At 34.7% G+C, this 21,781-nt stretch overlaps 1 pseudogene; it reads right to left on the reverse strand.

Annotated features, from left to right (window-relative positions):
* Nucleotides 1-21,098, reverse strand: part of LOC107841454 — a 24,530-nt pseudogene extending 3,432 nt beyond the window's left edge.
* Nucleotides 21,099-21,781: the final 683 nt, after the last annotated feature.

Below are 21,781 nucleotides of genomic sequence, written 5' to 3' on the forward strand. Positions count from 1 at the left end.
CCCCCAGACCCCACTAGGTGGGAATACACTGGGTTTGTTGTTGTTGTAAAACTAATGAATAATTTATCAATTTCTACTTATTTTATCCTTAAAATTAAATATGATTCATTATCTAATGCATTTCTATATGCATTAAATTTATTATCTTCAAAGAGTAATATGATAAAATTAATCCTATCATTTACTGCTTCAAAATTTCTGTGTCAATAGAAAAATGAACAAGTGAAAATAGACGGAGAAAGTAAAATTATTCATATTAATTATTATATTTTAAGATGTGTGTCAATTTAATTAATAGCGGAAAGTAAAAATGGATGGGAGAACATATGGAGTGTAAAATACTTCCATAATTCTAAGTTTTTTTTTTCTGAAAAATATTTCTCTCTTTTCTCATGTTTGTTTGGTTAAAATATATATATATTTTTAAAAAAATTCTTAAAAATAAGACTAATGACTTCTCGAATAAAATCATAGAAAATAAGTGGTGTGGTTTCCTCTCACTCTCACAACAAACCATGTCCAACCCCCCCTCCCCTCCCCCTCCCCCTCCAACCCATTCACTGCCCACACCTACCACACTCTGCACCTCCAACCCACCTCTACATAACCCCCACTTATCCCTCTCCCTCCCCCACAACAACACAGATCACCCAATCTTTATTTATTTTCATTATTTTTATTATATGCATTTAATTTTAGAATAATATTTTCTTAATTACATATTGAACGCAAAAAATAAGTAAATTTTTTTTTGAGTTTTTCTTTAAAAATATATTCATGGAAAACATTTCTCTCTGTATCAAACACCCTAAGAAACAAAGAAGGGAGAGATTCTCTAGAGTTGAATTTATTTACCTCTTCCATCTTAATTTATTTAGGATTATTTTCTTACAAATGTTAAACTTTCAATAAAATAAAAAAAATAGTTCATTGTCAAAATTAAATGTGAAGATTCTAGGAAGTAAATGAGAATTACTATTGAAAAAAAAGCTACTATGATTTGTTTTTCTCAAATGAAAGCAACAGAAGAATAGTTACTGAAGTTAAAAGGAAGTGAAAAGGGTCAAATTTACCCTTTCACTTTGAAAAATTAGTCAAATAATATATTTTTTATTATATTTTGGGTTAAATTTATCCTCGTAATCATAGTTTAGGGTTAAATTTACCTCTTTATTTTGAGAATTGGCTAAATATATCTTTTGTCATGTTTTAGGGTAAAATTTACTCTTCTTGTTAAGAAACTTTTCACGTGTACCCTTCTTTTTAACAGAAAAAACTCAAATCAACGTTAAATGACTTATTTTTTAAAAAATAAAACACATCCTAATTTAGCTCGTCCGTCCGACTCATAAAAAATATACAAATAAATATAACTCTCCCTCAATTATATTAGTCAAATTTTTTCTATGAACAAAAATAATTCTCTTTTAATGTGCAGTACTGGTAGATTGTTTATAAATGAACAAAATGTAAAATAAAATGGGATAATGCAGAATCATTGAACTAGATAAAATATTTATTACAAACTCTGCTCTTGTCCCAATTATGTTTAAATTTTAAAATTTGATATGTAATTCTATGTGCATCTAGAATTAGTGGATAAGTTTTCTGAGCAAATGACATGATGAAAAATTATGTAGATCCAAATTGCATATAAAGACATAAGAATGAAGAGATGTCACGATTGACACATCAGGAGACATCTTATCTTAGTCATCTAAAAAATATTCAATGGGCCTAATTTGTTGCATTTGACTGTAAGTGTCATTTTTCATGTGCTCTGCACCGATGCAGATTCATATACTGAGGGAGGGGTATATTACTTGTGTTTGCACTGATGCAACCATTTTTCATAAGTTATTCACTGATCAATATCCAGTGAATTAATCTCACTGAGAAAATTTGATTAATAAAACTGGGGAGGGTATATTTGTTTGCATTTTTTTTTGTGACTCGAGTCGGGTTGAGTGAGTTAGATTAGAGAGTTTTATTTTTAAAAATTATGTCATTTAACAATAAGTTGGGCTTTCTATTAAAGGAAGGGTACATGTAAAAAGTTTCTTAACAACGAGAGTAATTTTGACCCCTAAGTATGACGTCGAGGTTAAATTTAGCCTTAAAATATGACAAATGGTCTATTTGGCCAATTTTCAAAGTAGATGGATATATTTGACTCTAAAGTATGAAAATAAGGATAAATTTGATCTTAAAATATGATAAAGAATATATTTAGCCATTTTTTCGAAATAGAGAGATAAATTTAACCCCCTTTTCTAAAAAGAAGTACTAGTAAATATTCACAGAGGTGTTTATTGATGCATACATTTTCCTGAAAGTTAGTGCCATTTTGGATGTGTAGTTTTTCTGAAGTTTATTTAAATTAACAAAAACGAACAATATAACTGAAGTTATATGATCATGAGAAAAAAGAGAAATATATATATAGGTAGGTAGGTAGGTAGACGCTAGTGTGGAGAAAAGTACTTGAGTTATAATTCAAGAAAGTGGAGATATGTGTAGGTAGGTGGAAGCTAGTGTGGAGAAAAGTACTTGAGTTATAATCCAAGAAAGTGGAGATATGTTGGCGATGTTCGGATAACTGATAATTTTTGGGAGAAGGTAGACATCCGTAGGGACAAGGGAATAAATAAGGCGATTACTGGGCCTTTCAGTGTTCAATTGGAAAGTTATATAAATCTTTGAGTTCTCAGCTACAATGGAGGATGTGCTATTGACCAGCTCAAGATTCCCTTGGTTTGGTACAACCTCCGATGGGGTTTGTCCTCCCAGATAATACCTCTTCATGGTTGAAGAACCATCATCACTTACCCATCCAACGGTTGCACTTGAACCCACTATTTTGTCCTCTCATAAAAATTTCATTCCTATGAATGAATTTGAATTTGGCGTTGATAGAAGGAAACTTTATTTTTTTTTGTATTCGACTGCATATACTGAACAACACAATTTCGTTTTATTATTTACTAATAATCTAGCACAAAAAAATTATGTCATTCATAAAAATATTTTACTTACTCTGAGAATATAGTCTTGTGCATCCCATACTGAAACACAATGAAAAGAAGAAGAATCAAAGAGAGGTTTGTTTTTAGCTTAAGATTGGAGGTACATGAATATGTGCCTTGACTATTTACTTAGTGAAGAAGTATCAACCACAACCCAAAAAGCTTCCAACATGTCTTCATCCTTTTTCTTCTCTCTCCCTCACCCCTGGTTCTTTTCTATATGAAAATAGTAATGATTAAATTTTGAACATCAAGTACAAATTTTTATTAAATAAAATATTCTTTCCACCAACATATTTGCAAGTTGAATAACATTATATTATAATCGTATTATTAGTTATAAGTAATTGATAAAGTAGTTGGTTACTGCTAGAGATTAAACTAATAAATTGCTCCTTCAAAATGACTAACAAACATAAAACGCATTCATCACTTGTTGTGGGTCCCACTCTTAGTAGTGGACTTTTTGTATTTGCACACACTAACTAACCAACTGCCGAAATGATCCGATATTTCACCACAAAAGTAAAACTCCTCTCTTCGTCTATTTTTATTTGTGCATATATTAAACATACATAACTAACAACACTTTTCAATTTGAAAAATATACTATTTACTGTCCCATATACTTTATGAAACATAAAATTTACTATACTTAAAGGTTACTTATATAATACTTCTTCCGTTCATCTTTACTTATCGGTTCTATTTTAAGATATTTAATAATATTTGTTCAGTTTATAAAACTAACAGATAATTTATCTATTCTACTCATTTTACCCTTAGAGTTAAATATGATTCATTATCTAATGCATTTTTATATGCATTAATTTTATTATCTTCAAAAGATAATATGATAAAATTATCCCTATCATTTACTTCTTCAAAATCTCTTTGTCAATAGAAAAGTAGACAAGTAAAAATAGATGGAGAAAGTAAAATTATTCATACTAATTATTATGTTTTAAGATGGGTAGGGGATAGTAAAAATAAATGTGACAGTATATCATATAAAATACTTCCATAATTTCAAATTCTTTTAGGAAATATTTTTTCTCTTTTCTCATGTTTGTTTGGATAGAATATTTTTTTTTTAAAAAAATATTCTTGAAAATAAGACTAATGAATTCTCGAATAAAAGTAGAGAAAACAAGTGGTGTGGTTCCTCTCACTCTCATAGCTAACCATGCCCAATCCCCCTCCCCCTTCCACCCCTTCACTGCCCCCACACCCATACCTATCACACTCTGCACCCATCAACCCACCCCTACATAACCCCCACCATCCCTCTCCCTCCTCACAACAACATTAATCACCCTATCTTTATTTATTCTCATTATTTTTTACTATATACATATAATTTTAGAATAAGATTTATTAATTACGTGTCAAAAAAATTAAGAAAAAAAATTATTTATTTTTAAAAATTTTTTCTTAAAAAATATTCATGAAAAAACATTTCTCTCCATATCAAACACACCCTAAGAAACAAAGAAGGGAAAGATCTTCTAGAAAAGAATTTATTTACCTCTTCCGTCTTAATTTATTTAGGACTATTTTCTTACAAATGTTCAACTTTCAATGAAATAAAAAAAATTAGTTCATTTTCAAAATTAAATGTGAAGATTCTAGGAAGTAAATGAGAATTACTATTAAAGAAAAGCTACTATGATTTGGTTTTCTCAAATGAAAACAACAGAAGAATAGTTAGTGAAGTTAAAAAGAATCGAAAAGAGTCAAATTTATTCTATTACTTTGAAAAATTAGTTAAATAATATACTTTTATCATATTTTGAGTTAAATTTATCCTCGCAATTATATTTTAAAGTTAAATTTATCTCTCTACTTTAAAAAAATTGGCTAAATATACCCTTTTATCATATTTTAGGATCAAAATTAATCTTGTTGTTAAGAATCCTTTCACATTTACCCTTCTTTTTAATAGAAAAAACTCAAATCAACGTTAAATGACTCATTTTTTCAAAAATAAACACACCCTAATCTAATTCGCTTGATCTGACCCACAAAAAATACACAACTAAATATAACTCTCCCTCAGTTGTATTGGTCAAATTTTTTCAATGAACAAATACAGTTCTCTTTTAATGTACAGTACTGGTTGGTTATTTAAAAATGAACAAAACGTAAACTGAAATGGAATAATGCAGAAGTATTGAACTAGATAAAATATCTATACAAACTCTGGTCTTGTTCCAATTATGTTCGAATTTCAAAATTTGGTATGTAATTTTATGTACATCTAGAATTAGTGGATAAGTTTTCTGATCAAATGACATGATGAAAAATTTGTATAGATCCAAATTGTATATACATACATAAGAATGAAGAGATATCATGATTGACACATCAGGAGACATCTTAACTCAATCATCCAGAAAATATTCAATGGGCCTAATTTGTTACATTTGATTGTAAGTGTCATTTTTTATGTGCTCTACACTGATGTAGATCTATGAACTGAGGAAGGGTATATTGTTCGTGTTTGCATTTATTCAAAATTATTTTTCATGAGTTATGCACTGATCAATATCCAGTGGCTTAATCTCATTGACAAAAATTAATTAATAGAATTGAGGAGGGTATATTTGTTTGTATTTTTTTGTGACTCGAGTCGAGTTGAGTGAGTTAGATTAGAGTATGTTTCATTTTTAAAAAATATTTCATTAATGTTTGTTGGGACTTTATTAACGAAAGGCTACATGTGAAAAATTTCTTAATGACGAGGGTAAATGTGACCCTAAAGTATGACGTCGAGGTTAAATTTAATCCTAAAATATGACAAATGATCTATTTAGCCAATTTTTCAAAGTAGAGGGATAAATTTGAGTCCAAAGTATAAAAAAAAGATAAATTTAACCTTAAAATATGATGAAGGATATATTTAGTCAAATTTTTAAAATAGAGGGATAAATTTAACCCCTTTTTCCTTCGATTTGTAGAAGACAAATTTTCATGAAAATATCCATGGAATATGGAACTTATGAGAAAATTGTAAAAGTAGAAGTATCTGGTGATCATCATGAAATCTTTGTGTAAAATATTTATATCCTTGTCGGATTGGGGGAGGAAGGATCTCAAATTTGTGACCATAAATCGGCCACCACTGGTGCAGGAACCAAGGGGAACTTTCGAAGCATTTGTTTTCCCAGAGTAAAAACCAAGAATGTTTTTAGTTTTATTTTGGAAGGTGAATACATTTATCCACGCTCTTTGATAATCAAATTAGTTATAATATTGGGTGTCAAAAGCTTTAGTAAGCTTTTGATATTTTACCAGATGCATGCCATATTCCTTGGGTTCTATAATTTTGTTAATCCAAATCGTGGTATGGGTAACATAAGATTGGGTTTGTTTGTCTTTGTGGAGTTTAAACAAACAGGACTTGGTATTTGTTAGGATTATTTTATAAATCTTTTGGGTATAGGCAAGAGTCTTTTGGATGAAATTTGTTGCTGAGCAAAGATTTTCTTAGCTACCTCCTAGGGGTTGGAGTGTCAATACTCAAGTTCAATTTGGATTATCGATAAAACACTATCATTTTTGAAATATGTTGGATCATCTGAAGAGGGTCCTTTACTGAAGAAAATTTGCTGTGGAGTAGGTGAGGAAATTGTTTTAGTTTGTATAGGACAAATATTTGAATTATTTTGTGAAAAATTAAAAAAAAAATTAATAGGGTTTTCTACCTCCATTGAATTTTTCATGGTGCCTTTAGCAACCATAGAATGAGAAGATGATGCATGGCTTGAGGCCCCGCTTGTGAAAACATATTTTGAAAGATCTGAAAATCTCTCAAATAATCCCTACTGTTGGCACCTGTCATACCTCAAAATCTCTCAATTAAGCACCATTGTTTAAAATTATCTTTTGTCCAGGGGACAAATACTTTTTGAGCTAATTGAGTCTCTTCTTCGTCGTCGTCGACTAATTCAACCCATTTTTGGGGTTAGAAATTGAGATTGGATTTGTAATTATTTGCATCATAAAATATTGAGGTAATTCCTATATGGCATAGTCAGCTGTGGTTTGATATCTTGGCTAATTTGCTTCATCCACTACATTTGAAAGTTTCTTTGATGCAATTGAAGTTTTTGCTGCGGGGGTAATAACTTTTTTGGTGGTCTCTTCTGGAGGTAGAAGAGCTGGAATTATTTTTTCTTCTTTTTTTATTGGAATTTTATCTTTCCTACGAGAATTTCCTTGTAATACCCCGAGAAATTTTTTGTTGAAATTTTGTGCGTAAACGTGTTAGGTTCTATCTTCTAGAATGAATTATAAATTTTTCGTGTAGAATGTCTTAGATTATGACCCACCATTGCTTAGAGTATCAAATAAGCTTTCCAACGATATGTGGATCATCCAAAACGGACACCCGAGCGACGAGTTATGAACATTCCGATCGAACCGTGAATAGTAGTAAACAGTAAAACGTGCAGGAAAAAAGTACTGAGGCCTAACGTATTTTTTATCCAACTTTAAACAATCATAACTCCTTGTACATAATGATCTAGGTGATCTACTATATATCAACAGAAAGCTCTATAAGTCCTCTTTCCAATGAAATTAGTTTTATCCAATTTTTCTATCAGAGCAAAAAGTTATAGTCGATCTACTTCTTCCTACCAAAAGCAAATTTTTGGGTTAACTTCAAATGATCATAACTCCTCGTACACAATGATCTGGGTGAGATACTATATATCAATGGAAAAATATGAGAGTCTTCTTTCTAATAAAATTGGTTTCATCTAATTTGGATATCGGAGTAAAACGTTATGGTTGATCTACTTCAGACTATCAAAACAGTCCACCAAAGGACAGATTTGAGAATTTTTTTGATTTCTAGGGGCGTTTTGGTCATTTCTCCTCACCCAAAATCCGTCCAAACCCTATATTAAAGCCTATTAGAAGCATTATATGTTATATTTCATCAAATTCCCTCAAAAATAAAATCCTAAGCTCCTACATCCAACTTCAAGAACCTCCAAAGTTCACCATTAATTCTGCAAATTTATTCAAGATTCCAAGTTTTTAGTTCAAGAACTTCAATAACCTCCAATGTTCACCACTAATTCTACAAATTTATTCAAGATTCTAAGTTCCTAGTTCAAGAACTCCAAGAACCATCATTAAAAGGCATGATCCACATCTCAAAAATGAGTATCGATCTAAAGTTTATCATTCAAGGTATGTGGGGTTTTTAAATAAGAACTCTCTTTCATTCTTGTGTCCATTAGTAATTTTCTTTACAAAGGCATGATTTTTATTTGATTTTTATGAATTTGAAGCATGAACCCATATCCTATGATGATGATTATGAAATCTTGATGTTTATGATTTTGAAAAATGAATTTACATGTGTGGAGATATAAAGCATGAATCTTGAATAATATTTATCATAATTTTGATATTTGGGTCGTGAATCCCCATTGGAAATTGTGTTTTTTTGAGAAAGTGTGTGTTATAAGCACGTTGATGTTGAATATTTGAGATATTTTGAATGATTTGACCTTTTAGTCTTAATGGAGTTGTTTTGAACTCAAGTGTGAAAGAAATCCATAACGTGGTTGATTTTGATAGATGGGAAGCATGATGGCTCATGATGTATATTTATATATTACTAAAATTATTTTGTTGTGGATTTTCTTTAAAATAATCTGAGCAAAAATTAGGAGAAATCTTTAGCACTGAGTGGGAGGTATAAAGCGACCTTACTTCCCTAGAACTACGTGCCCCTGTAGGAGTGAGCCTGAGGCTGATTTATATAGTGATCACTAGTTTGTATGGATTTGATATCGATAGTCCTACTCTGATGGCAAGGATAGGACGGCTCTCCCCAACGTGGGTTGTATGTTGGAATCCATGTAGCTCACATGGTTTATGTCGGTCATAGGATCTCCCAGTGTGTGTGTTTCCTTGTGTCTATGGTGAATGGTGAAGTGATTTGAAAGTGGAATTGTGAAAGTTATTCTTTCGAAAGATTTAAATGATATTTACATTATGAGAATTGATATTCTTGATGAACTGAAAGTGATTGAAAAATTATATGATGACTCACATGTGTTATTGTACTTATTTCATCCTCTCATGATTATGATGATTTTCTTCGGGCTATGTGAGTCTTTCATACATCCTGCATATTTCTTATAAATATTTATGATGATAATGTTTATACAACTGTATACACCCCCATATAATCGGTTCCTTTCCATGGTACTGACCCACATCTTCGGATGTGGGCTGCATTTCCTCAGAATGTAGGTTCAGGTGCTCAGTTCTAGGTTTGACAGTGATTTTTTGGTCACACTGTTCTACATCCTCTATTGTGGTGAGTTCTCATGTTTCGAGGACGTGATGTCTGATGTTGGTTTCATGGAATTGTTTACATTTGATAACTGAGTATGAGTCAGTTGGGGCATGTCTCAATGGCTCGCTGGTTTTGTTGATTTTCTTAGAGGCTTGTCAGACTAGTATAGATGTTGGGAGTTAACTAATAAGTCGTATTTTGTTATCTTTCTAAAATTCTTTTATTCTTGGATGATGATTACTTTGTTGATATTTGAGGGTTATTTATGGAAACCCCATTGATTTGTATTGAACTGAATAAAAATAGCTCAAAGGGTTAGCTTGGGGCTACTCGTAGCCTCAAGCATGTGTGACACTCCGGGACCCATTTTCTGGGGCGTTACATCCCTGGTAAGAAAATCTAGTATAAAGTTGGAGCTCCCTTTGATATATTGAACATCAAAATAAGAAATAGACAAAATTGCTTGCCACCTAGAAAAAATATGCTTAGAGGCTAGGTTTTGCACATCTTTTTGTAAATAGATTTCGCAGCTTTTCAATCAATCCTTAGTAAAAAAATTTAGTTTAACAAATCAACTTGAAATTTTGAAATACATAACACAGTATTTAGAATTTCTTTTTTGATAGTTGGATAATTTTGTTGAGCTTTATTCCAATGCTTAGATGCAAATGCAATTATATGCTCTTTATCATTTTTCTTTTATTTTAGAATTCCACCATAGACTATGTCTGATGCATCTGTTTTGACTATTTTAAATGCAAAGGGATCGAGGAGGGATAGGAAAGGGAGGTCTTTTGCCTTCAATTTGATTTTCTTGACTATATTGGTATGGATTTTGGTCCATGGAGCAGAGACTTTTTGACCGGTCATGGAGTGGTTTTAACAAATTGTTAAGATTGGGAATAAAATTTGCTATATAATTAACACTTCCTAAAAATCATTGGAGTTGAATTTTATCAAGGATTTGATCAGAAAATTTGTCGGCAAATTGGATGGACCATTGAATTGAGGTAATAGTACCATGATAGATTTTTTGGCCGAGAAATATGACATTGACCTGGAAAAAACTGTACTTAGTTTTGGACAAAACTAAGCCATTTTCTCTGATGATATTAAAGAAAACTCTTAAATGTTTAAAATGCTGGTCAATACTAGTGGAAACACTAGGACATCCTCAATATAGACTACAATGAATTTTGCAAAAGGATTAAAAATATCATTCATTATTTTTTGAAATTCTGAAGGGACATTCTTCAGGCCAAAGGGCATTAAGTTCCATTCATATTGCCCAAATAGTACTGTAAAGGCGGTTTTGTAGCAATTTTTTTGGATCAATCTGGATTTGCCAAGATACTAACTTTAGAGTAAATGTTTATAAAATTATTGCAGCATAGAGCCGCTGGAGCAGATCTTTCTTATTTGGAATAGGATACCTAATCTATTAAAGAGCGGAATTGAGAGGTTTGTAGTTGATAACCAAACGAGGGGCTCCTCACTCGATTTCAAAAATTTTATTTACATAAAAGAAAGCACAACTCCAATGAGATTTACTTGGCGAGATGATATATTTTTGAAGAAGATTATTAATTTTCGTTTGACAGTGGACTGTCTGTTAATGATTCATCTGCATTGGTCGGGCTTTGGTGGGAATGGTTTTTCATCAAAGTCAGGTTCATAAGGAAGCCTGACCATAAGTTTTTTGCGATTCCAAAATGCTGTGGAAAAATCAACACAAAGTTTTTTTTCAATCTTTGTTTCTAAGGTCTTGACATTAGATTGAAAAAAGGCTCGTAAAGCTATTGTTCCAGCCTTTAGAATGTAATTTCTTCCTTAAAGAAGTTGATTTGAGCCTCTTTGTTATCCAAGAAGGATAAGATTTTGCGAATGTGAGGCTTATCAAAGGGGAGAAATATATTGTTAGCTTTAATAGTTATTCCCATATAAGTAACCCTAAAAGGGATTAAAGTTTCAATAAAAAGAGTGCCTAGTATAACAGGACTGGTTATATCCTTTACTAGGACAAAGAAAGTAGATAATGACAAAAGCAAATTTCCTAAGGAATTTTGTATTTTGGTATCAGAAAATTTGTAACTGATTCTTAGTTTACTGCTATTTATAGCTCTAATGGCTTCTGTAGTTTTCTCAAAGAATTTGGTAGGGATAAGTCCCTCTTTGTTGTAATTGAGGTCGGCACTAGTGTCAAACATGGCAATGATATCTAGGACAAATATCTTGGTTATGATCAAGGTTATCCGAGTGTGCCATCTCCTGATGGTAATTTTTGTAATGTATTGAACAAGGAAATCAACTTCTTTAATTTCTTGATCCACTAGATTAGTGATGTCTATCTGCTGAAACTGTTCAGCCTTCATAGAGAATTATTGGAAGACAAAACGATCTAAGTCTTGTCTTTCTTTGATTTACCTATCTTCCTTTTTAAAAAGTACTATCTCAGATTGGAGATCATGTATAGTTACCGCCTTAGGTTTATAGAAGGGAACCGATTCAAAATGTCAGTGATGTTATAAGTATTTGTGACCTGGGGATAAAAAAATACACCAGACGAAGATGTAGAAGGTTTGTCTAGAGTCTTTTTGAATTGGTCTAGATAATACTTCTTCTGATAGAAATCCTGTATATTGCTAACCAATTCTCTTATTCTTTTCTTAGAACATTGATCTTGGTTGGTCTTCTTGGTTGGACTAGGAAGATTCCAAGTCATCATTCTGGATTTCGTTAAATTCGTCATTAGCACTATATAAACTCCACTTTCTTCTAATAAGAGGTGTTTGATTTGGCTAAGAACAGAATAATAAAGGTTAAGATTCCTAAACTTATTAGATAATTTACAATATTCGGCAATATGACCAGGATGCCCACACCTATATGAAGCATCCCAGGTTTGGACCATTTTTCAAACCTAATACGACTCACAGTACGAGTCGTATGCTGGGGTACGAGAGGTGAAGTCCTATCGTAAGATGACCAGTGTTAGTTGGTGGGATTTGGTCACTGGAATGGATACGGCTTAGGAATGAGTGTCGTATGGTTGGATACGAGTTGTATAGATAACTCGTAAGGTGGATATTGTTTGATCCTCCTGGTGTTACATTCTTCTAGGGATACGAATTATGGGTATAGATCGTATGCTGAGGTTACGACTTGGATGGATAAGTTATATATTAGATAGCATCCGATCCATCATTGAGGCATGGTTACGATCGGGTGAGTATCAACTGTAAGAGAGGTTATAACTCGAAAGGTGGTCAGTCGTGACTGTGTTGAGTTTTTATGGGATTTAAGTAGGGGTATTATGGATATTTCCTTACTTACCCTAAAAAGAACCCACAACTTCTAATACATATAGAAGGTTATTTACCCAATAATTTTATTCTAAAACACTTTGAAACTCTCCTTAAACATATCACAATTCTCTCAAGAGCTTTTAGGACAAGGAGCTAGGGTTTCAACTTAGGGATTACTTTGGGGCTTGTCTTAGTGAATTATTTCCATCAATCTTCTTGGTTTAAGGCATGATTCTCTTCCCTAATTTTAATTTCAATTAAAGGCATGGTTACATGGTTGATTTCATGGTTTTTCTCTTGCATAATTATGTTTTTTAACTATTAATTTGAGGGTTTTGATGTTAAATGCTTGGTTATGATTTTCTATAGTTTTAATTATATTTTTTATGCATTAACGGTGGTTTTGGACAATTGAATTGCATCTCAATGGTTTAAGGGTAATGGAATTTGGTTTTGATTAGATTATGCCCCCAAGGTATTTGACAAAATGCTTATAAAGGTATGTTTATTGCATTGGCTTATTTTAACGAAACTCTTGCTTTTTTCTGTTTATATATGAAACCTTAAATGTTTTTCAATGGTTTACAAAGGTTAACGTATAATTGGTTATGCTTTTAGAGAACATGGTAGTCTCCCAGGAGGTTTAATATGGTTAATGATAGGGCACTTGAATGTCCCCTTAATCTATATGGTTTGGCTATAGATAATGCTTGCAAGTATGGTGGTATGATGATACCACTGGTTTATTGAATAGCTTGGTTAATAAATGGATAATTGGATTATTTGGAGTTGGTTTTTAGTTGGGCACTAATGGCGAAAAGTGTAAGCTAAGTCATGGAAGGTGGCGGTCCTAGGGGGATCAAAATAAAAAACTTATATTTATCGATATGAAGGGTCTTTGATAGCCACATGTGAATGTCATGTTTATATTAGAGGGATGTACTAGTCATCCCAGGGATATTTCCTAGTCATGCGGCTACACACACTGGGACTTTTCAGTAGGGAGAGCTGAACCCATATGGCCTATGGGTGGTAGGACGGCTAAACTACACAACCCACGTAAAGGTTTTAAATGGCATGTTTAGCCCGTCCCTTTTCCCAGCACTTATATATATACATGTATGGTTGTTTGCATTGGATGGTTTTCACCTGGTTTTGATAAATGGCATTACTTTATCCTTATCCCGAGTTTTATGCTAATGTTCACCCACTAACCCATCTACTGGTGACTGTATACCCACGCTATGCAGGAACTGGCCGTTTGACTCCTCCTTCATTATACTTGATTCAAGGTTAGCTTATTGGACTGAAGTGGTGATTTTCCATTCTTTCAAAAGGCATCATTTTATGTTGGATATTCTTAGATATTTTACTTTTTTTTGGATATTGGTTTTGTCCATGGTTGGGGGCATGTTCCAACTGGATATTTGTATTCTTTTGGATAGAGGATTTTTGGTACTTCTTAGGGTTGGTATAGGCGAGATCGTTATCGATGTTGGCCTTATCATTGGCATTGGTGTTGGGGTTGACATCATTGGACGATATTGTTGTTTGTTCTATTGTATTATATTTTGAGTTTGATTATCATATTATGTTTGATATTTTCTAAATGGTTCGGTATAAATGGATGGTTAGTTTGGTATGGTTAGACTTAGTTAGGTCGGTCATAGTAGTAACCCTATCCCAGAGTCTTCATGAGAGCATTATGTAATCTTGTTATATGCTTGAAATTCAGCTCATCCAAGGTTGTATAAGGTGGTTGGGTTGGGTTAAGAGGGCGGTCCCCGGTCCTAGTTGGACTTGGGAGGCTCATTATGACAAGGCCCTATTTCAGGCAACATCAACTTGGTATCAGAGCCTAGGTTTATGGTCAATTATGAGTCTACAAAGCCGTGTTGAGTAGAGTCTCTTTTAAGGGTATGTAGCATGCCACGCTCATAAGGGAGAGGCTACAAGACATTTAGGAATATTTCACTTTCTTGGTATTATTTCTTCAAGCTTGACTTCTTAGTCCTAGCATCTCCTCTAATCTTTGTTTGTTCATCTTTCAGATCATGCCTCCTAGATCTGGAACACAAGTAAATTCTTTTACCCCATCTGAAAGTGATGCTCAAGGAGCACGTTCAAATCCCGGGGTTCATCTTTGATCTTATAGTCTTATTCCTGATTGTACTGGAGTTCCTCCTATTCCTCCTACTACTCCTCGGGTCCCTTAGGGCAACGTAACAAATGCGGAGTTTTGTCAGTCTATATATGCTATTGCCTAACTGGTTGCTGCTCAGGCTGAGTGGGGTACGACCACTGTTGTGTCTTTTGAGGTTGCTAGGATTAGACAGTTTTTGAAGATGGGTCTTCTAACTTTTATGGGAGTAAAGATGGAGGAATACCCATAGGGCTTTTTTGATGAGATGAAGAATATCTTTTTTTTTAGGTAATGACGACTATTAGTGTTGAAGGAGTAAACTTTGTAGCTTATCAGCTCAAAGAGGTTGCTTATCTGTGGTATGAGGAGTGGGATAGAGATAAGGGTGATGTAGAAGAGGATGGTTTGTAGGAGGCCTTTTCTAATGCCTTCATGGATCAGTTCTTTCCTCAAGAGTTGAGAAAAGCTAAGATGGAGGAGTTTATGAACCTTAGTCAAGGGAGTATGCTTTGAATTTACATCATTTGTCGAGGTATGCTCCTTATTTGGTTGCTCATATGAGGTCAAGAATGAGGAACTTTTCTTCTGGGCTGAATAGAGATCTGATTCTGGAGAGCAAGACTATTTTTCTCATGAAGGATATAGACATATCGAGGCTGACTATTCATATACATTAGGTTGGGGATGAGATGAGAAGGAAGGCAGAATATAGAGATAAACAGGGTAAATGGGTTAGGTTTTTTTATCAGGAAGGTTCCCAGTCTTAGGCTGGTCGAGATGGTGGGAAATGGAAGAAAAAAAAGTGGGGGAGTTCTGGTTTCTTCTCTACTACCAGTGCTCCTTACCCCCAGCAGTCGGGCGACAAATGTCATCATAGTAGTGATAATTCTCGGGCGCAAGGAGCCCAGTCTCAAGCAAGTAGAGGTAGTCTGTTTCTATGTGTCGTCTTTATCGATTTTGCGATCTTTCTCATTAGGGATTCTATGAGGAGGGAAGGGATAAGTGCTTAAAGTGTGGCCAAGTAGGCCATCGGCTCAGGGATTATCCATCTAACAAGGTTGCTACAGGAGTGAATAAGATTTTTGGTGACTTCATCTTTTGTTCCTACACCTGGTGGTGTGGCATCTGCTTCTATTACTGCTCCTGGTTCTAGTGCTAGTCGGAACAGGTTGTATACTTTGGCGTCCTATCAGAAATGCGAGGCATCGCCTGATGTTGTTACTGGTATGTTACAGCTTTTCTTTTGTGACGTATGTTGTTTAGTTGATTTGGGTTCTACCCTTTTCTATGTGACTCCTTATATAGCTGTTCTTTTTTTGTTTTGATTCGGAGATTATTTCGGATCCATTTTTTGTTTCTACCCTGATAAGAGATTCTATTATTGTTGAAGGGTCTATAGGGGGTGTGTGGTATATGTGAATGGTAGGCAGACTTTGGCAGATCTATTTGAGTTAGGTATGGTAGATTTTGATGTAATCTTGGGCATTGATTAGTTGTATTCTTGTTGTGCAAATTTGGATTGTGGAACCCGTATGGTCATCTTTAGGTTCCCTAGTGAGCCAAAAATAGAATGGGAAGGTTGTTCCTTAGCGCCAAGGGGGAAGTTTGTTTCTTATCTTAGGGCTCGGAGGTTAATTTCTAATGGTTGTCTTTATCACTTAGTTTGGGTTAAAGTTTCTAATTTGGATGGGCCTTCTTTGTCTTCGGTCCCTGTGGTTAATGAGTTTCCAGTGGTCTTTCTGGATGATCTTCCAGGTGTTCCTCCGGATAAGGAAATAAAATTTGGTATTGATTTGCTTCTGGACACTCATCCAATTTCTATTTCTCCATACATAATGGCTCTGGTTGAGCTAAAGGAACTCAAGGAGCGAATTAAGGATCTTCTAGACAAAGGAGTTATTCATCTTAGTGTTTATCCATGGGGTGCACCGGTGTTGTTCATGTGCAAGAAGGATGGTTTTTTCATATGTGCATCAACTATAGGTAGTTGAATAAGGTAACGTTCAAGAACAAATATCCTTTTTATCAGATAGATGATCTATTTGATTAGTTTCAAGGTGCCAAGTTCTTTTCCAAGATAGATCTTCGGTCTGAGTACCATCAGTTGAAGATTACGAAGACGGATATCCTTAAAATGGATTTTCGCACTCGATATGGGCATTATGAGTTTTTGGTGATGTCGTTTGGATTGACAAATGCCCTGACAATGTTTATAGATTTGATGAACAGAGTGTTTCGGTAGTATTTAGACCTCTTCATCATTGTGTTTATTGATGGCATTTTAGTGAATTCAAAAAGTAAGGTGGATCATGCTAATCACCTTTATGTGGTGTTGCAAACCTTAAAGGAGCAATGATTATATGCCAAGTTCTCTAAGTGCGACTTTTGGTTGAATGTTTTGACTTTCTTGGGTCATATAATTTCTAGTGAAGGGATCATGGTGGATCCGCAGAAGGTGGTTGTGGTGAGAAGTGTCCTAGACGTACGACTCTATCAGATATTCGGAGCTTTTTGCGCTTAGAAGGGTATTATAGGTGGTTTGTGGAGTGTTTTTCGTAGATAGCTTCTCCTTTGACTAAGTTAACTCAGAAGAAGGTTAAGTTTTCTTAGTCGGATACGTGTGAGGGGAGTTTTGAGAAGTTGAAGGATAAGTTGACTTTGGCTTCAGTTCTAACCTTGGCGGAAGGCAATGATGTGTTCGTGGTTTATTGTGATGCATCTCGGGTTGGTCTTGGTTGTGTATTGATGCAACATGGGAAGGTGATAGTCTATGCCTCCAGGTAGTTGAAGGTGCATGGGAGGAACTATCCTACTCATTATTTGGAGCTGTTGGCCCTTGTTGTTGCTTTAAAAATCTAGCGGCATTATTTGTATGGTGTTCACGTGGATATCTTTTTTGATCATAAGAGTTTACAGTATGTGTTCACGTAGAAAGAGCTTAATCTCAGGCAGAGGAGATGTCTTGAGCTTCTCAAGGACTATGATAAGACTCTTCACTACAACCTAGGTAAAGCTAATGTGGTTGCTGATACTCTTAGCAGGTTGTCCATGGGTATTTTGGCTCATGTGGAAGAAGGGAAATGAGAATTTGTGAAGGATATTCACTATTTGGCAAATCTTGGGGTTCGTCTCTTGGACTCCAAGGATGGTAGTGTGATGGTGCAAGAAGTGGTTAGATAGTCTCTTTGTTCAGAGATTAAGGAGAAACATGTGTTGGATTCTTCCTTGATAAAAATCAAGGGTAGCATTGGTGGGAAAAAAGTGGAGGATTTTGAGATTAGCAGCGATGGTACTTTTTTTACAGTACCAAGGGAGATTGTGTGTTCCTGATATAGACGGTTTGCGACAAAGGATCTTTGCTGAGGTGCACGAGTCATGCTATGTAGTTCATCCTGGTTCTACTAAGATATACCATGATCTCAAGGAAATCTATTGGTGGAGTTTCCTGAAGCAGGACGTGGTTGATTTTATGTCCAAATACATGGTGTGTCAACAAATTAAGGTTGAGCACATGAGGCCTGGTGGGTTGTAACAAGAAATCGAGTTGCATGAATGGAAGTGGGAGGAGATAAATATGGATTTTGTTATCGATATTCCTCAATCTCAAAACCAATTTGATTCGATTTGGGTCATCGTCGATAGGATGACAAATTCTGTGCATTTCTTTCCTGTGCGAACTAACTTTCTAGCAGAGGATTATGCGAAGCTTTATCTTCAAGAGATTGTGAAACTGCATAGGGTGCTTGTTTTGATTATTTTCGATCACAGTACGCAGTTTACGTCCCACTTCTTGTAGTTTTTCCACAAAAGGTTGGGGACGAAGGTGAGTCTGAGTATTTCTTTCTATCTGCAGTCAGATCGGCAGGTGGAGAGATTTATTCATACATTGAAAGATATGCTTCGAGCCTGTGTGATTAATTATGGTGGCAGTTGGGTGGAGCATCTACCTTTGATAGAGTTTGATTACAACAATAGCTATCATAAGAGTATTGGTATGGCTTGTTTTAGGGCATTGTTTGGTAGGAGGTGTAGATCTCCTATTGGTTCATTTGAGCTCGGCGAGTGATACCATAAAAGTGAGGAAATACACGAAACATACACCAAAATCAGTCCACAAGTTCAAGAACTGAGGACTCTCTTGGTGACCACTCTCGGATTCAACAAATACACCAAGAAACAAGATAACAAAGGTGTGTTTTCACACCAAACCAGCTAACAAACCAAACTAAGTTAACAATGCAAGATGATAAGCAAGATAACAACAACAATGTGAAACAACAACAACCAAACATCTTAGGATTACAAGACACAAACGGTTACAAGATTACAATAAACAAAAGGATAGATAGTTAGACAAGTGATGGTTTAATCTTAAGAACCCAAGAACATGATATACTCTTGGACCCTTAACACTGCACACAACAAACACCTAACTCCTACATTGACACAAGAGGGACTTTACCTCCTCTAAACACCAACGTTTCCAAGCTTGAATGCAACACAAGTGAAATCCACACTTGTGAAGGCCCTAGTTACAAGATTCGACCATAGGGGCCTTTCTCATATGAGAGAAATGTTCAAAGTGTTTAAAACTTTCAATATTCAACCAAAAAATAACTACTAAAAACCCTAAAAGGTTCTATTTATAGCATATTACAAAATTAAGGTGAAATAACCAAAAAATTCCTTTAATGAATGGCTTCAAGTAGGCGCCCTTGGAGTGCTATGTATGGAAAATTTTGGTGTCCATTTTGGTTCTCCTTTGCACTTTATTTTCACACACCAATTCTAGGGTCTAACATATGCCCTCATAATTCCATCTACATGATCGTACTTGTATCATCCTCCCCTTCTTGAAAAGGATTCGACCTCGAATCCATACTTTGAAAAATCAAGAAAAGATAAACAAGCATACATCCTCATGACATGAGGGTTAGGATTAGTAAAATAAACACATCAACATATCATGCTGAGCGGGAACATATTTGAAGTATATCCATGGGTCCTTTGTATTAAACATGAAAGACTAGTACAAATGTTACAAAGGAAGTGGCTCGGATAAACATCAAAACAAAATGAGCCTAAGCCGAGAATAATCCTTTCCCATCCTAAGTTGGCACCGGGATCAAATAGTAGTCGTAACCAAGGGCTTAGATCTCGGCCACTCCTACTTTCCCCTAGGAGCCATCCTCAAAATTAGGCTTACCCTCTATATCACTATGGAAAATATCATGAGCACAAAAAGGGTAGATAAAGGTGTCAAACAAGTCAACTCCAACTAGGGTGTCCTCACGTAAGTACTTACTAATTTCAAGTTCATCGTCATTAGCATGCTCAACATAGAAAACACACGAAAAAGGAGTAGATAGCATTTCTAGGCATGCAATGCTTTCTCTTTCAAGACAGTAGTCCCTACATTGACATAAACTATCATGGGCAGCAAAGGGATCACACTCAATAAAAAAAGAACAAAGGACGAGACTACTCCTACCATACTTTAAGATGGCACCGGGGTCAAATGGGAGAAGTAGCCATGGGCATGAGTTTTGGTCATACTCCATTTCAAAAGGGTAACCAGCGCTTAGCTTCACACTATCACAGTCAGCCAAGGGGTTACGACCAAAACCATTTTCATAAGTACAATCACAATTCGAGTTTCCTATACATTCAAACAAATCAAGGTCGTCTTCACCCAATTGATTATTTTGCATGCTCTCACTCGTTGTTGGTAACCCGTATACCAATGTAGACTCACCTTGGTTTTCACAAGGGTCCACTAGTGTATGATTACTCTTGTCAATTGGTAATGGAACCTTGTTCAAGTTATAAGGTAAGCACTAGATGGACATAAATCATTCTTATATGAAGAATCAATTTCGTCATCTAAAGGATCAACTAGTGCTTGCGTACTTACAAACAAGAGTTTGGTCCTCACGTGACCTATCATCACTAAGAGTATCACCATAGGGAGACTCAAACACCTCTACTCTAGGTAAATCCACAACTACATCTAATTGGCCACTACTAGCCACATCATAATATTCTAAGCTTATAGGAGTGTAGGGGATAATGTTCTTACCTCATAGCTCACATGAGCTACGGTTGTCACCTTTGTGTGGGTCATGGAAGCCCACTTTTTCCTTTGGGTTGCTCTTATAACAAGGTGTTTGAACATGAGGAATTGGATTTAGTGGGAAAAGTGTAGGTAGCAATTGGCGTAGCCTTTCAGCGTGCCATTTCATATCTTCAAGATTGTCATTGATGCGATCAAATATGGAATCAAAGTTATTGACAGCCATGGTACCTAAAGGAGAATACAACAACGAACAAAAAAAACACATAAACTTGTTAGCTCAAAATTGCCTCACCACACTCTCACTTTGGGTTTACCTCACACTTGGTTTCACAAGTGTTGAAAGTTGGCTTGTACTTCACGAGTGATTGAGGGTCGAGTCTACTCTTGCTCGGAATATATTTTTGTTTGAAACTCAAATGAAATATTGTAGAACTTGAGTCAAGAACTAATAACGAATTCAAAATGCTAAAAGTACACATAATGCTAACACGAACGAACGGACACAAAAACTAACTTACAAGCTAGTAGGAGATTACTAGGCCGTCAATTAGCGTTTGAACCAACAAACGAAAATAAGAAACAATAAAAGAAAAACAAGAAATCTAAAAGTTGAGCTCGAAAATTATTGCGTTAACAGTAAATTAATGATGTGGCTGTTCACTATTGGTCTCGATTTCTCAATTTTTTTACTCTCCAACTTTAAATCCCTTGGCCGATTTTACAATTTGGAAATTGGTGGAATTTGTTTTAGGAGGGAAATACAAACAAGTCTTGGAGCCTTGTTCAATTTCAAATTTCAAGATTTTGACTTTTCTTTTTATTTCTTCCTTAAAACATGGAAAAGTAGGTGAGATATGATTGATAAGTCTTTGGTGGTTGTAAGTCTTTCAAGATTTAACAAGTACT

The sequence above is a fragment of the Capsicum annuum genome, chromosome 9 (genome assembly GCF_002878395.1).
Source record: "Capsicum annuum cultivar UCD-10X-F1 chromosome 9, UCD10Xv1.1, whole genome shotgun sequence".
Classification (NCBI taxonomy): Eukaryota; Viridiplantae; Streptophyta; class Magnoliopsida; order Solanales; family Solanaceae; genus Capsicum; species Capsicum annuum.